Source organism: Notechis scutatus, chromosome 2, assembly GCF_049901735.1.
Source record: "Notechis scutatus isolate UNSWTSFEM ecotype Mainland chromosome 2, rNotScu1.2, whole genome shotgun sequence".
Classification (NCBI taxonomy): Eukaryota; Metazoa; Chordata; class Lepidosauria; order Squamata; family Elapidae; genus Notechis; species Notechis scutatus.
In genome coordinates, this window is record NC_142010.1 from 24,478,078 (window position 1) to 24,490,113 (window position 12,036).

Sequence of the window (12,036 nt, forward strand, 5' to 3'; positions counted from 1 at the left end):
AGATTACCTATATCTCACATAAGATAACACAGGAACCTCTGGATGCAGTTCAAGGTATTGGTTATAAATCATCAATTAAAATCTCATATGGCTTAGGATCTCCGTATAGGACAGTAGTCAACAACCAGTGAGCCAGGGACAACTGGTGGTCCACAAGAAAATTTTGGTGGTCCGCAGAGAAATGTCATCCCCCAAAGCAATTAATCCAGGCTGTGCGGAAACACAAGGCTGTGCCGCCCACATGGCCCACGGGAACACAAGGCTTGCGTCACTTGCATTGCGAACAACACGAGGTAGTGAGGGGAGGGGGGAAAGGGTGGAGGGGAGGAACTTGCCCCACTTGCCCCACATGCCTTGCCTGGCCACCCAGCTGCTTTTTCCCACTTCTTTCTTCTTCTGCTTTTGGCTGCATGCAAGGAAAGCAGCAAAAGTCTTTCTTTCTCTCCCTCAAACTCTGCCAGAAATGAGTCTTTGGGACCCTGCAAGGCATCCTGCTCTAAGAGGCTGCACCGGCACAACAAATCTCACAAAGACTCATTTCTGGTGGAGTTTGGGGAAGAGAAAGAAAGACTTCTGCTGCTTTCCTTGCATGAAGCCAAAAGTCTCTCTCTCTCTCCCTCTCCCCCTGAGAACGGAACTGGAGCCGGTATCCTGCGATCCCAAATAAAGAATGATCGATTGGTAGGAAAACGGGGTGGGGAATTGTCCCGCAGACTGTTTTTGGGATTTTCCCAGGGTCTCTGGTCCACGGGATTTAAAATTATGATTTTGGTAGCCCCCGAGGTCCAAAAGGTTGGCGACCCCTGCTATAGGAGATACAGCTTCCTCCAAACAGGATCTGCCTGCCAGAGGCATGTCTGCAGGGGAGGTTTGCTGAGGATCTCTGTAAAATGCAGCAAGAGGTGAGCCTTTTCAGCCGGAGCTCCTTTCCCATGTAAATCTCTTCTTCCGGATGAAGGATCTGGTAGGATCTGGCAGAGGTATAAGATCTCTGCACCCTCAGTCCTGATGTTCAGACAGCTTTGACAACACACCTTCAGAGGCTGACATGTGAGTAGTTAAAGAGATGCTTGAGATTTGATAAAAGGCACCGATGATATATGGTGCTAAGTTTAATGATCACAGGATGATGATTTACTACGCTCGAATTAGGTTATTATAGTTTGGTTGACTGATTTGGTTTGGGATGATTGAATACGACTATTAACACTGTATTTATATTTTGCTGCTCACGTATCGTGAAAAGGAACGGAAGAATTGAAAGAAACAAAGCATTGTTGCGACTGCTCGCTGCCCAGAGTCACTTTGTCTGAGATGGGCAGCTGTAGAAATTAAATAAATGAACAAATAAAATACAGAAATAAAAATATAACAAAGTCCACATGCGGCCCTTGGTTTAATTTCACACGGCACTCGGCTGAATTTCAAACATCCTTTGCAAATCACTGGTGGAGATATCTAATTGTTGTTAATTGTGGTTTTTCCCCCCCCTGATGGCCAGCTGGATAAGGAAGAAAAGGGGGAAGACAGGGAGAAAGTTGCATCTAATAGACAAATAATGTTTTTTTGTTTTTTTTACCAAACATCATCCTTGGTTTATTTAAATTGAACGAAGGAATGCTTCGCATGTACTGAAAGTGGCCCCAGAGGCAGAAGCACTTATAGAGTCTGAAAGATGATTATCCACAATGATGGCCTGGAGAATCATTGTGGCCTTGAGTGGCTACCAGGCAGCCACATATCGCAGGAAGAATACTTTCACAGTATGGCACTGATCAAGCGTAAGCACATCAATAGCTAAAACCTGGTCTCAGCATCCATTTGCATGCGCTATTTTGAGACAATGTACATTGGTGGTGGGAACAGACCTGCAAGTTAAACTTCAATTTCCCAATGTACCTTTATAGTAGTCTTAGATTTATCTTGTGATCTCTCGTTCAAGAACCAACCAGGTCCAATCCTGCTTAGTATTCAACACCAGCCGAAGTTGGATAAACATTTAACTTTAATGTTTCTTCTGTTTCCTTTCCTATATGAAAATCGAAGTGTAGGTACAAACTTGACTGCAGGAAATACGACTTCAGCAACAGAGTGGTCAATGTTTGGAATACTCTACCTGACTCTGTGGTTTCTTCCCCAAACCCCAAAAACTTTAACCTTAGACTGTCCACTATTGACCTCACCCCTTTCCTAAGAGGTCTGTAGGGGGTGTGCATAAGCGCACCAATCGTGCCTACAGTCCCTGTCCTATTGTTTCTTTTATTTTTCTTATATGTATCTATCTCATGTATTCAAAACTATATTTATTCTTATACCTGTATCTTGTAAGTGATTGACAAATCAAATAAATACTAAAATACTAAAATACCTTTATAGTAGTCTTAGATTTATCTTGTGGTCTCTCGTTCAAGAACCAACCAGGTCCAATCCTGCTTAGTATTCAACACCAGCCAAAGTTGGATAAACATTTAACTTTAATGTTTCTTCTGGTTCCTTTCCTATATGAAAATTGAAGTGTAGGTACAAGGAGTTCTTGCGTCTCAGTCATCCAGGTCATAGTTCTCCCAAAGGTGCTTTTTTCAAGAGGCAACTGGACTTTTGGTTTTTCTTCGAAGAGGTTTCTGTTCTCTCTGAAGAGAAGAAAAACATCTTCAAAAAAGACTCCCCCCCAAAAAAACCCAAGAAAGTCCAATTGCCTCTTGAAAAAGCACCTTTGGGACAAGGAGTTCTTGCCCTAAATTAATCAGTGGGGCATTGGAAGGGGGTGGAGAAAGGAAACCACACTTTCCTATATGATGTCCTGATTCAACATTGTATTATGTGATCTTTTGGATAGACCATGATTTGTTTAGGACAAAAGGGGTCGCTTTTTGGGGTGCCCTTTTAAGTCGTTTTGGCCTCTGGTGACTCCCTGGACCCTGTAGTTTTTTTGGCAAGATTTCGGAAGTGACTTGCCCTTCCCTCCTCCTCCTCCTCCTCCTCTTTCTTTGGGTCCAAAGTCACCCAAGTGGCTTCTTGCCTAAGGCGCGCTAAACCCCATTCCACGTCTTCCAAAGCAGACCACCCAAGTGGCTTGAGGTGAGGTCACGGTAACCACGCCAAACAGCAGACACCGCTCCGTTTAGCAAGACGGACGGACTCCCCGACCGAGCCTCAAAACAACAATGCGGGGAGAGGCGTGGCTTCGGAAGGCAGCTGCAAGCGGCACCTCGGGCGCTTCCCCAGCAAGACACCGTCGCCGCGCCGCTCACGGGCAGTCCGGCGCGGCAGAGCTGTCCGCCCGCTCGGCCGGCTGTCAATCATTCTTCCCTCCCAACCACTCACTCACCCACCCACCCACCCACCTCGCGGCAGGGCAGGCAGGCTGGAAGTCCCGCGCGCTCGCGGGTCCAACTCCGGGCACCTGGCCGCGCGCGTCTCCGCGCGCCCTGTCGGACAGCTCCTGGACGCCCGGCGCCGCGCACTACTTGGACACTTTCCCGAGCCCTCTCTCCGCCTTCCCACCCCGGGCGCGCCGTCGCCCCCAAGAAGAAACGCCGCTTCCCCTTCCTCGCTCCGCTGATTGCGGGATATTCTCGCAGGCGATCGCGCGCACGCTCACTCACTCACTCACACACACACACACACACATACCGCGCACACACACACACACACACACACACACACACTCTCTCTCTCTCTCATGCACGCACAGGCCCCTCCTCTACTTCATCACCAAAGCCCTCTTTCTTCGGAGAAAGCAGCAACAGCCGCCCAAGCGGGCGGGCGGGGGTGGCGGGCGGCGACGGACTGAGCCGCCCTCCTCTTCCTCCTCTTCCCCTCCCTTCCCTCCCTCCCATCCCCTCCCCTCGCCTTGCCTTTCCCGGCACCGCCCCACCTCGCTAGCCTCTAACCCCGCGCCCATCTGCCTCTCGGAGCGATCCCAGCCCGGACCTGCCGCCCCTCCTCCCTCCCTCCCTCCCTCCCTTTCCCCGCTGCCTGGTGGCGAGATCTCGTCCTCCTTCCGGCTGGGATCCCTTCCTCGCCTAGACGGCTGTCCCCTCTTGCGTCGCTCCCGCAGCCTTTCCCGGGCGGCTCTTCCTAGCCTGGGCTTTGCCTCCGGGATGCCTCCGCTTTGGGGAAAGCCTCGCTGACCCGCAGCTCTGCCCAGCCCGGGCGCAGCCGCCTCTGGGGACGCCGACAAGGCGCCTCCCGCTCGCCTGGAAGATCCGGCACCTTGGACAGCGCCCCAGGTAGGGATCCCTCGTTTTCTGGCCTACCGTGGGAAGGAGCGGCGAGCGGCGCCAGCAAAAAAAAAAAAAAAGCCTTTTGTCTGATTCCATCGCTTCGCCCTTTTGGTGGGACAGGAAAATTCGTAGCGCCGGGATGGCGACCTGGGAAAAGGCTATTCCGGGTCAATAAATGGAGAGGGGATTGGGGCAACCCGGGGGCATTGGGATGTGGGAAGGGTGACGGGACCACTGTAGCGTGCGACTCTAGCAGGGTATCCATCAGCGAGGTTCGCTCTGTGGCAAAGTGCCAACGCTATCCCTCGTGTCCAGGGCAGCAATTTACAGAGCGGGTGCTTTGCAGCAAGGCTTGGATTTACGCCTGGTGCCAACCGGGTTGATTTAATGCCTTGTCCCCAGAGCCGGGCCAGGGAGACAGCTCAATCCGGAACGAGGAGGAAGTCGGAGAGCTCTCGTTCTGTGCGTTTCCAGTGTCCTGAAGGCGCTCGAGAGAAGGGAGGGCTAAAGAGGCACATTTTAAGCAAAGAGCCAGGCTCAGCTGACATCTAGGCCTTGCAATTTCCCATGTGCCATCTTGCCCCTTCTGATACTTAGACCTTCCACCCCCTCCTCCTGTTTGGGGCACCAGCTTTGGCTCCCAGATGGCATGCTTGCCCAGCCAACTATCATCCCAGAAAACTCACCTCTCCCCCTTTTAAAGCATGACCTTCCCCACTCTCTTCACTAAACTTTTCCTAAGGCTTGGGTGAAAATTCTGCCATAGGACAGTTTCTTAACTCCCCTCTTTCTGTCTCTCATCCAGGTAGGGCAGGCGTCTGTGGGAATAGGGATGTGGTTCCATAGGCAGGGGAGTTTGCCTGCGTGCAAAAGCTCACCTGTAATCCCCTTGGACTTCTGGGATTCTACCACCCATATCCTGTATTGGGATGACCCCCATCCCAAATCAGGACCTCACCATGCCAGCTTTCTCCCTTGACCACCCGGGGGGGGGGAACAGTTCTCCCCCCCCCCCATTCAGTGGATGCTTAGGAAATTGGGTTAATGTGCACCTCAAGCCCTTGAGGCAGCTGCAAGCGTGCCTCCAGGCAATGAATAGTCTGTCTTCAGCAGTGTGGAGCGAGGATTTGCTCAGAGGTAGCTGCAGCCTAAATCTAAATGTAACATAAAGAGAGGTGGCAAGCCCCCAGGCCCTCAGCTCCACTGAGGTGGTGGACGTCCAGCTGGGGGACCCACTCTGGCCAGGAGCTGACGAGGGATGCCAAAAGGTTCTAAACCCGCTTTTATGCAGCAGGGATGGAACAGGAAGGTAAATACAGTATACAGGCACTGGTAGCAGGTGAAGATTAAAAGCAATCTCAAAGATGGGCAGGTTTTCAGGGCATACAGGTAGTCCTCAACAGTTCAGCCCCAAATTTATGTTGCTAAGTGAGACATTCGTTACGGGAGTTTTGTCCCATTGTACGACTTTTCTTGCCACATTCTGTTAACTGAATCCTTGCAGTTGTTCAATGAGTAACGCCGTTGTTAAGTGAATCTGGTTTCCCCCGTTGACTTTGCTTGTGAGAAGGTCGCAAAAGGGGATCCCATGACACCGCCCCCCCGGGATTCTGCAACCGTCATAAATGTGAGTCAGTGGTCAAGCATCCGAATATAAATCACGCGACCCCCTCCGGGGATGCTGCAATGGTCGTAAGTGTGAAAAATGGTCACAAGTCACTGTTTTCCGTGCCAGGGTAACTTAAAACGGTCGCAAATGAACTTGTTGTAAGTTGGGAACTCCCTGTGTTCTTTTAAAAATCTCTTCGCTGGGATCAGGAACCCTATTTCCAATACAACACACACTCATGCCTATGTCTACACACAGGGGTCTCATCCAGCTAACTAGCTCTAATGAACGTCCTACAGTGACCCCAGCTCCGAAATCCACATCCGCATGGTATTTGCACGCCTGCACATGGAAAGTCCTAAGTGTTTGGGCAAGATTGACATCTTCTGCGTTCCTTGGGAAGCCAAAGCCTCGAAGTTTTCCTTCCTAGTGTACCCTTCGCTCAGGGGGTATGGTTGCTGGTCTCCATTCCAACATGGAGCTTTAGATGCCCCCATAGGCAGAGGGGAAGTTTGCCTTTCTGCACTCAGCTGTCCAGCTTTAAAAACAAACAAACGAACAAACTAGCCACAGGCAGGGTCATTTCTTTGTTGATTTGTTTTAAAGGTTTTTTTCTTTCTTTCATGTAAAGAGGTCTGCAGTGTCACATAGCAGGTGACGACTGAAAAGTCCAGCTTCTGTTTGCTGTGCTTTGAGCAGTAACTGAGAAAGTGGATCATGTTGTGAGAAACAAAATACTGCGTGGAAAGTATGGCCAAGTGCATGCCATTTTGGAAGAGCACTCTGTGAATCAGGGGTTTTGGGCTGCAGCCCAGTCGGCCTGCATGCGCACCCACGTTTCTTCCTTCCTTAATGCCGCTTTGTGTACAAATATGGGCTTGTTTACAAATTGCATATGATGAAATGGAGTCTAATCCACCGAACCGTATGCTGCAACACATTTCTTAGACTTTAAAGTACCACAATGCTCTTTTGGTTTTGCTGTGATAGTGACCCGGCTCTCTCTCTCCCTCTCCCTCTCTCTATCCGTCTCCTTCCCTACCTCTGTCTATCTCTCTCTCCCCCTCCCTCTCTCCCTCCCCCTCTCTCCCTCTCTCTCTCTCTATCCCTCTCCTTCCCTCCCTCTCTCTCTCTCTCTCTCCCTCCTTCTCTCTCCTCTCTCCCTCTCTCCCTCCTCTCTCTCTCTCCTCTCCTCTCTCTCCCTCCCCTCCCCTCTCTCCCTCTCTCTCTCCCTCCCTCTCTCCCACCCCCTCCCTCTCCCCTCCCCTCTCTCCCTCTCTCTCCTCTCCCTCTCTCTCTCCCTCTCCTCTCCCTCTCTCTCCCTCCCTCTCCCTCTCCCTCCCTCTCCCCTCTCTCCCCCTCTCTAAATGGCTTTGCCTACTCAGGTGCAGGAATAAATAATAAAGTGCATGATGTGAATATAAACCTCATGAAGATTTGCCTTACTGGTGCAAGCCTCACTTTGGAAGGATGAGAGGGCAGGATTACAGCAAAGCCTGAACTTTACTCAGGTGAATTCTCTACAACAAAAGAGGCCCAGGATGGCCACTAGAGTGTGGCAAGTAATAGAGAGTAAAAAAAAGAAAGAAAGAAAAAAGACTTGGCTTTCTCTGTGTCTCTTTTTAAATAACAATGCATCGAGGCTTATTCCCAAGGTAATGCATTTAGCATCGAAGTAGCGGGGAGGAAAGATACATTTCTATTCCTATCAGCATGATGGTGCCATAATTTTAAATGACTTTAAAATGCAAAACCGCATATGGCATGACTGAGGAGTTGCCTTTTGCTGGTTTGTGTAGAAGCCGTTGCAAAATATTGGCTGGCGGCAGAGGAAAACTGAGCTGTGTGCTTTGTACACTGAAGTTGTACATCAAAGCCTTTTATCTTGCAGACTCCAGCAACTCCATTAAGCTCCAGCTCCTTTGCCACCCTGCTGGCCCAGCAGACTAGTGCTCATCGGCGCGTGAGATCCAAGCCAAGGAGGCCCTGTGTTCAAATCTCTTCCCGACTGCAAGCAAATCCGACGGGTTTTAGGCAAATAAACTCACTTCTCAGTTTCACTTTGGTAAAATGGGGATCACAACGACAACTACAAGTAACAACCACTTTATGGTGATGAATTAAAGTGCAAGTAGTCCTCGACTTACGACCACAATTGAGGACCAGAATTTCTATTGTTAAGCCAGGCAGTTGTTAAGTGAGGTTTTACAACCTTTTCTGCCACCGTTGTTGTTAAGCCAATCACTGCAGTTGTTAAGTGAATCACATTGTTAAGTGAGTATGGCTCTCCCTCCTTGACTTTGCTTGTTGGATGCCGTCTGGGAAGGTACCAAGTGGAGATCACATGACTCCAGGATGCCACACGTATCGTAACTACATGCCACTTGCCAAGCATCTGAATTGTGATCACATGGCCATGGAGAGGCTGTGACGGTCATAATGCGAGGATGAGTTGCAAGTCACTTTTTTAAAGTGCCACTGTAACTTCAAACAGTCACTAACTGAAAGGTTGTAAGTTGAAGACTAGCTGTGGATATATTTGGTCTGAAAGCCACCTCAACAAACTTTTGGATGATATAAGTATCCAAAGTCCACGGACATGTCTGCATCCATCCAAACGGCATTCCTCAGATGTTGCAGACCTGAACTTTCCCGCAATCCCTGAGAACTCGGGTTAGCTATCCCTGATAGAAACGGATAAATAAATGGATGTCAATAAGCAGATAACAATGTCAAGATAGAATTCTTTGCAATACTGGCGAATATCTGTAGCTTGGGTGTAGGATGAGGGTGAAGGTTCGTTCCCAGAGATTGTGGGTTGGCTTCAGAACGTTTCATTACCAGGCCAGGTAACATCTTCAGCGGAGTTGAGGGCATGTCAGTCGGTGTTCCTCTGTTTATAAGGGTTTCAGGTATGGGGGTGTCAAGTGATGGTCTTGTGACAGATGACCCATCACAACACCTGTCACAACACGTGACACCCTTACACCTGAAGCCCTTATAAACAGAACACTGACACTGACATGCCCTCAACTCCACTGAAGATGTCACCTAGCTTGGTAACGAAATGTTCGGAAACCAACCCACAAGCTCGGAGAATGAACTTTTACCCTCATAGAATTCTTTGAAAGGTCTATTAACGACTAGGGATTACAAGATGCCCTAACTTCGTGATGGCGAACCTATGGCCCGCATGCCACAAGTGGCAGACAGAGCCATTTGTGCCAGCACGCAAGCTGCAGGCAAATTTACCTCACTGCGCATGCACACACCTCCCAGCTGATTTTCAGCCCATTTGAGGCCTTTTAGGCCTCCCAGAGCTTGAGGAAAGCTTCTGCAGCCTTTGCAGGCTATAAAATAGGCCTGTTTCGTCACTTCCGGTATTTCTGGAAATACCGGAAGTAACGAAACGGGCCTATTTTTTGGCCTGCAAAGGCTGCAGAAGCTTTCCTCAAGCCTCTGGGAGGCCGAAAAAGGCCTCAAATGGGCCGAAAATCAGTTGGGAAGCGCAGTGCAGGTAAGGGGATGGCAGGGGGCAGATTGTGCGTGTATGCGCAGGGGGCGTGGGAGGGGGCATGCACATTGCCTTCTGGGTGCTGGCACAATTTTTGGTACAGGAGCCCAAAAAGGTTAGCCACCACTGCCCTAATTCCATTTTGTCATCCTTGGAAGCCATATTTCACTTGGAAGCTTCAAGGCTGCCACATTTAGTACCTGGGAATTTTGGAGGGGGAATTTCATCGAGGGTAGGTAATTAGATTCCACATCATTCTTTCTCGGAAAGTCAAGGACATGTTACCCTGCACCTGGACTGAGAGGAGTGTCTGTAGGAATGTCTCCAAGTGGGACGCCATTTTGATTGGGCCATGATGTGATGGACTGGTGGGGGTGCAGGGGATGGATCCTTGATTTTCTTTTGAGGAGGGAAATTCGGGTTTTCTCCAGATGTGCCAACGTGACAACTCTAATAAAGTGGAACTTTGAGGAAATGCTTGACTCAGAATTTATTGGTTTGGAGTTTGTTAGTTGGAAGTCTGACAGTTTTGATGCACTCAACTTGGTACCCAGAACAGTTCTGAGGAAGGAATGAGGTATGGATCAAGAACTGCTCTGCATGCAGGAGAAGTGTGACAGCAGCCTGATTAATATTAATGGGCGAACAAACCAAGGTGGCACAAGTAATGGAGAAGCTGGCAGATTGCATTTATTTATTTTCTGCAAAATGCTGATTCCTTCTCTCTGTAAATAGATTCCGGAGCGGATGTTTCTGGGGCTCGGCCCCATTGTTTGCTGTCTCCTGGGGCTTCAAGGGGAAGAGACTGTCAGTGGCCAGGAGGCAGGAGGTGTCTGTGGGAGGGAGGAGGAGAGATGAAGGGTAGCTCCCCTCCAGCAATCCTGCTTGGACCTTGGAGCAGTGAGCTTCCCTTTAGCTCTGGCTGTGCTGATGCTGTGCTGGGCAGGAAAATCATTCCTGCAATGGCGTTGTAACTCCCGCCCATGGCAGAAGCCTGTGTGTGGAAGTGGGGAGTGTGGGAGAATGGCATGGGGCCTTGGAAGGTGATGGAAGAGAAGAAGGGACTGCTGGAAAGCTCTGGGTAGAATTCCTTCGCCTGGGTCAGGCCCAGTGACAGACAACAGCTAGGCAATTGGCTTCGAAACTCTTTTTTTTTTAAAAAGTATATATTTTTATTGTATTTCCATCATTACAACTCAAATCATCATGTTTTCAACAGCATTTTTGACATCTATAAAAGTTTTTATCTTATAAATCTTAATACATTACATATACATTTGTCAATCACTAATTAATATCCTTATCAATAATTATATTCTTTTATATTCTACATATCTACAATTTGTTTCCTTGAGGTCTCTTACAAATTAATTTTCACATCATCTTATTTCTAGTTGTTATGCAATCGTACCATTTGTGCCAAATTAAAAAATATTCAGAATCTTCTTTCTCTTTCAATTTTAATGTGAACATATTCGTTTCAGCGCTTTTCATTATCTTTTGCTGTACTAGTTCTTTGCTGGGGGTATTGGAAGTTTTTCACATTCGTGCATAAGCTATTCTGGCAGCAGTTAAAAATATGTCATATTAAATATTTTAAATATTTTACTTTTTTTTGCATGTTGGTCTTTAATGATTCCTAAGAAAAAAGTTTCTGGTCTGAGTTCAATTTAATAATTTGACGGTACCTTCTACCATATGTGGTGGCTATGCACTGAGGCCAAGACATTCTAGATCAAAATCAAAAACTGCTATAGGAGATCACGGCTTCGAAACTATTATTAACTTTAATTAGCCCTCAAACTCTTTACCCCATGGGGACCAGGAAAGAGAACATCTGGGGCAGGGGACAGAGGAGCCCTCACATCATTTTGATGATAGCAATGGCAATAGATTTATATCTCACTTCATAATGCTTTACAGTGCTCTCTAACCAAAGGGTTCCCAACTGGGGGTGCGAGACAATATTTCAGGGGTGCGAAAACTTGGGTTTAGAAATTTCAAAATTATAGTGTATGTGCATAATTATGTTGTGACTCCGGGGTTGGAATGTGTTCCGTTGGCAGATGTGAGCTCGAGCGAAGAGGATATGGCAGTGAAATATGAGCCGGCATTGCTGAGTGACTTGGATGGTAGCCAGGATGAGGAAATGGATTTAACTAGGAGAGACGAACCTGATTTAGTAGAGATGTCAGGACCTTCGATCTCCTCTTCCCCTCTGGCTGAGCAGCAGCCGGGAATAGCTAATCAGGAACACATGCGAGAGTTTTCCAGTGAAGAAGAGAACTTTGAGAGATCCTGGCTTGATGTGAGAAATAGACGGAGATTGAGACGTCAATCTCAATTGGGAAGGAGGTGTCGAGCCAGTGACTAATTAAGGAGATTAACACGCCCCATAGGGGATAAAAGGAAACGGCTTGGCTGGTGAAATTCGCCAGAAGCAAAGTGATTAATGGGAGTGAAAATACGAAGAGAACTCTTTGAGGCTTTGAGAATTATTGCCACGTCAGGATTGCCGGACAGAGTTTGGATTTACTGCTGAGGATTGGAAATACCTCAGCAGTTCTCTTGTGGGGGTTTGTTTTTTGGTTTGTGATATTTCTGGAACTGCTGAGTTTCGTTTTGCTCACCTGCAATTAAAGGGGAGACATAACATAATTATATGCATTATTTACTTTTATAAGGGG

The 12,036-nt window shown here is 48.1% G+C and overlaps 1 protein-coding gene across 2 annotated transcripts in view; it reads left to right on the forward strand.

Annotated features, from left to right (window-relative positions):
* Positions 1-3,737: 3,737 nt before the first annotated feature.
* The window catches only part of GABBR1 (gamma-aminobutyric acid type B receptor subunit 1), a 209,408-nt gene continuing 201,109 nt past the window's right edge, over positions 3,738-12,036 (forward strand). Inside the window, exon 1 of one of the 2 annotated variants that reach the window (XM_087953744.1) lies at positions 3,738-4,232. The gene's annotated coding sequence lies outside the window, so the exon portion shown is untranslated. The remainder of the gene's footprint in view (positions 4,233-12,036) is intronic. The other variant, XM_087953745.1, reaches the window with a different exon arrangement.